Below are 5,000 nucleotides of genomic sequence, written 5' to 3' on the forward strand. Positions count from 1 at the left end.
TTAAATCGGTAATCCTTTATCCGCGGCCGTACCGCTACGCACGGAGATAGACCGATATTTGATTTTCGCTTAACCGCTACGCACTGTGATTGACTGTATTCCGACGGCGGGGTCTCGGTCAACCGTTTTCACGGTTTGCCGGTGACATCGACCGTACCGTTCATCACGGGCAGACCGCAGAGTCGTTGTCCAGGGATATCCCCCTTTGCCGAAAACCTTTACCGCGTAGAATTTCTGCGCTGACCGCGACGTTACAGGGGTGATTACCGTCGCCGAGCTGCGCGCCCGCCGTACCGTCCCGTCGCACGGACCACCGTGTGTGAAAATTCGATTTTTTTTTTTTCACTCGACGTCCTCGGTTATTCGTCGGTGCCGGGGTGGTGCACATGACGGCAGCCCCGGCGATGTCCGTCGACACGATTTCGAATTCAACTTTTCGAACGTAGTTTTTCCGTGTGCAATAACTCGTTAACCGTTGGTTCGATCTCGACGTACCCGAGACGTGTTCACGTCGTACGTTCCGAGTACTATAGGACACCGGTGTCCGCGACAATTAAATCGGTAATCCTTTATCCGCGGCCGTACCGCTACGCACGGATTTTGTGATTTTCGCCTAACCGCTACGCACGGTGATTGACGGATTTTCGATTCTCGCCTAACCGCTACGCACGGTGATGGCGAAGTTCCTTCGACCCGGGTGTACCACTACGCGTGAACACCCCCGTCGCACATTGTGAAACTCGAGATTTTGTAAATTTGTGAGCGACTCGGTCGTCGGCGTTCCGCCGGCGTCCGATCGCCAATCACGTACGACAGCAAAGCCACGGGCGACGCCGAAGCCGACGCGTCCATCGCCGCGCACCGGTCTGCCCCAGTCTTCGGAATGGTCAGCAATCCGGTGCCCTTCGATGGTATCCGTCCAAGTTTCGGCGACCGACCCATCTCGCACGCCGAGTGGCAAAACTCAACCGGCGTCGCAGGCCCGCCTTCCGGTGGGCCTCCGACGCGCAAATCGTTTTTTTCAAAAATCGATGACGACTCCCGTTACCGTTCCGCAAGTTACGAGCTCTCGACGCCAAAACATTCCCGCCGCGGCCGGCCATCGTCGCCGTGCCCGGCGGTCGCCGGGGCGAAGCCCCGGGACGACGGACTTCGCGTCGCGTCCCGGCTTCCCCCACGATCTCGGCTGGGGGCCGTTATAAACCTGGCGAGAGGCGCTAGCGCGGTAATTCTCCGTCCGCTGAAAACGGACGGCGTACGCGCTAACCCCGACTCTCGTCAACGCACGGGTCACGTCGCGTCGGGCGAGCGCTCGCTCTCCGCGTGTGTTCGGTCTTCCGCACGCGACCGCCGCCGCAGTCGCCCCGCGTTCTGCGGGTGCTCAGTGCGGCGCTCGCGTCGACCGAAGCGCGCGGTTTACGGGCGCCCGTCCGCGCACGTATCCCACTCGAACCGCGGTCGGTCGTGCGCCGTGACCGTATACCGGTCACGGTCGTTTCGACCTTCCTCGGCGTCGGCTTGCCCACGGGCGGACCGGCGCTCGGACGCACGCGTCCCGAGACGAGTGTCCGCGTCGTCGTCGCCCCTTGGTCGGCGTCGCCGCGGGGATCCGTCACGGGACGCAGTTGTTGTAAAACCGAGATCCCTGGTTGATCCTGCCAGTAGTCATATGCTTGTCTCAAAGATTAAGCCATGCATGTCTCAGTGCAAGCCGCATTAAGGTGAAACCGCGAAAGGCTCATTAAATCAGTTGTGGTTCCTTAGATCGTACCCAAGTTACTTGGATAACTGTGGTAATTCTAGAGCTAATACATGCCGACAGAGTTCCGACCGTCGCGGCGCCCTCGGGCGTCGCTCGCGGGAGGAACGCTTTTATTAGATCAAAACCGGCCCGTCGCGGCGCGCTTCGTGCGCGTCCCGATCGCGGCCCGCGCAAAGACCTGGTGACTCTGAATAACTTCGAGCTGATCGCACGGTCTCCGTACCGGCGACGCATCTTTCAAATGTCTGCCTTATCAACTGTCGACGGTAGGTTCCATGCCTACCGTGGTGGTAACGGGTAACGGGGAATCAGGGTTCGATTCCGGAGAGGGAGCCTGAGAAACGGCTACCACATCCAAGGAAGGCAGCAGGCGCGCAAATTACCCACTCCCGGAACGGGGAGGTAGTGACGAAAAATAACGATACGGGACTCATCCGAGGCCCCGTAATCGGAATGAGAACACTTTAAAACCTTTAAACGAGGATCAATTGGAGGGCAAGTCTGGTGCCAGCAGCCGCGGTAATTCCAGCTCCAATAGCGTATATTAAAGTTGTTGCGGTTAAAAAGCTCGTAGTCGGATCTGTGTCTGGGCGGTGCCGGACCACCCTGGCGGTCCGTCGTGTCGCGGCCGGCCGTGTCGCGGGACCACGTGTCCCGTCGGCGCGGTCGTCGTCGCGCTCGTCAGCCGTCTCGGGGTGTTAGTTACCGGCACGTCGGCCGGACGTATTGTCGGCAGGCGGACACGTGTCTCGGGCTTCCGGCGCGCCGCGCGGCCACGCGTCGCGCGGCCGTCGGGGTTCGACGACGGCGGCCGCCTACTCCAATCTTGCTGCGCGGTGATCTTCACCGATTGCCGTCGGCGGGCCGACACGTTTACTTTGAACAAATTAGAGTGCTCAAAGCAGGCTCAAATCTGGCGGGGCGGCTTCACGGCCGTCTCGTCAAAAGGCCCTGAATACTGGTCGCATGGAATAATGGAACAAGACCTCGGTCCCGCGCATCTCCGCCCTTCGCGGGCGCGCGAAATCGCCCTCCGGGGCGTTTCCGTGCGCGGGCCGCCGGGCCGCGGGCGCCAGTCGCCCGCGCGTCCCGCCGGGCCGGTTTTCGGGACCGGAGGTAATGATCAACAGAGACGGGCGGGGGCATTCGTACCGAGACGTTAGAGGTGAAATTCTTGGATCGTCTCGAGACGAACTGACGCGAAAGCATTTGCCAAGTACGTTCTCGTATGATCAAGAACGAAAGTTAGAGGTTCGAAGGCGATCAGATACCGCCCTAGTTCTAACTGTAAACGATGCCAGCTAGCGATCCGCCGGCGTTTCATTAACGACCCGGCGGGCAGCTTCCGGGAAACCGAAGCTTTTCGGTTCCGGGGGAAGTATGATTGCAAAGTTGAAACTTAAAGGAATTGACGGAAGGGCACCACCAGGAGTGGAGCCTGCGGCTTAATTTGACTCAACACGGGAAACCTCACCAGGCCCGGACACCGGAAAGATTGACAGATTGAGAGCTCTTTCTTGATTCGGTGGGTGGTGGTGCATGGCCGTTCTTAGTTGGTGGAGCGATCTGTCTGGTTAATTCCGATAACGAACGAGACTCTGTCCTGCTAACTAGGCGGGTAACCCCGGGTCGGCGTGTGCGCGGCGCGGGCGGTTTCGGCCGTCCGTGTTCGCGTACCCGTCGGCTCGGCCCGGTATCCCCGAACGCGTTCGCCCGTCGTCCACGGCGGTCGTCGAGCGCGGCCGCGCCATCCGCGTCCCGGCGTGCGGCGGGCGTGTGTCGGCCGGGGGGCAACCTCCGGTCGGCGCGCGTCCGTCGTGCGTCGGGCTCCGTGGTGAAGCGCGCCGTGTTCGCGGCCGTCGCCGGCGGATCACGATACGTTACTAGGGCTACCGCCGGCTCCCAGGAGCTTAAACTCTTCTTAGAGGGACAGGCGGCGGACGAAAATAGCCGCACGAGACTGAGCGATAACAGGTCTGTGATGCCCTTAGATGTTCTGGGCCGCACGCGCGCTACACTGAAGGAATCAGCGTGTGTTAACATTCCTGGGCCGACAGGCTTCCGGGTAACCCGCTGAACCTCCTTCGTGCTTAGGGATCGTGGCTTGCAATTTTTCCACGTGAACGAGGAATTCCCAGTAAGCGCGAGTCATCAGCTCGCGTTGATTACGTCCCTGCCCTTTGTACACACCGCCCGTCGCTACTACCGATTGAACGGTCGCATTGAGGTCTTCGGAGTGGACGCGCGTTATTCGGCCCCCTCGGGGGCTGGGTCGTCGCGCGATCGCGAAGATGACCGAAATCGGCCGTTTAGAGGAAGTAAAAGTCGTAACAAGGTTTCCGTAGGTGAACCTGCGGAAGGATCATTAGAGACGGGCCCGCGGTACCGGCAGCACTTGCCGGTCTCGCGCGCGCCTAATCCGACCCCGTGGCCGCGTGCGCTCGCGACTAGCTCGCCGACCGCCCGCGCGCCGCGACCCCCGACCGAGCGTCGACCGAAAGATGGTTAACGTCGAAAGACCATACGGGCCCCGCCGTGCGTCCGCGCACGGCGCGTGGCCGGTAGAAGTTTCGTCGACAAAAAAAAAACACCCGACCCCGAACAGCGGATCACTTGGCTCGTGGATCGATGAAGACCGCAGCTATCTGCGCGTCGTCGTGTAATCCGCAGGTTATACGAACATCGACCAGTCGAACGCACATTGCGGCCTCGGTGACCCGCGGGTCCCGGGCCACGCCTGTCTGAGGGTCGTATACCGGATACTCGGCCAGACCGATGCGCCGCCGGCAGGCGTCCGACGGCGGCGGCAGTCCTCCCGGGGACTGTCCGCCCGCCCGTCGGCCGCTCCGGTGGTGCGAGATTGGCGGTTCGACCGTGGAAAACCGCGCTCGCGCGGCCGCCTCCGGTCGTCCGCCCAAGTTGTGACGGCAAACAGTCACGGGTTCTCGCGTCGTCAAACGGCACGTCCCCGTCCGCCCGCCGCGCGAGAGCGCGGCCGGGTCGGCTGAGAGTCCACGGACCTCTCCGGCTTCCGAGACGCGGACGCGGACGGTCACCGTACGGGCGGAGCGCGGACCGCAGGCTGCCGTGTAATTTAAAAAAAAAAAAAAACCGATACGTTCCGACCTCAGATCAGGCGGGACTACCCGCCGGATTTAAGCATATTAATAAGCGGAGGAAAAGAAAACAACCGTGATTCCCTTAGTAGCGGCGAGCGAACAGGGAAAAGCCCATCGCC

General features: G+C 61.2%; 2 non-coding genes across 2 annotated transcripts in view; both read left to right on the top strand.

The window, feature by feature from the left end:
* Positions 1-4,355: 4,355 nt before the first annotated feature.
* Positions 4,356-4,513, top strand: LOC132937769 (5.8S ribosomal RNA). Its single transcript, XR_009663833.1, has one exon. It is a non-coding gene; the product is annotated as a 5.8S ribosomal RNA (ribosomal RNA).
* Positions 4,514-4,884: 371 nt separating this feature from the next.
* Positions 4,885-5,000, top strand: part of LOC132937705 (large subunit ribosomal RNA) — a 4,195-nt gene continuing 4,079 nt past the window's right edge. The window contains exon 1 of the ribosomal RNA XR_009663800.1: positions 4,885-5,000. This exon is cut by the window's right edge and continues 4,079 nt beyond it. This is a non-coding gene — a ribosomal RNA (large subunit ribosomal RNA).

The sequence above is a fragment of the Metopolophium dirhodum genome, chromosome 1, assembly GCF_019925205.1.
Source record: "Metopolophium dirhodum isolate CAU chromosome 1, ASM1992520v1, whole genome shotgun sequence".
Lineage (NCBI taxonomy): Eukaryota > Metazoa > Arthropoda > Insecta > Hemiptera > Aphididae > Metopolophium > Metopolophium dirhodum.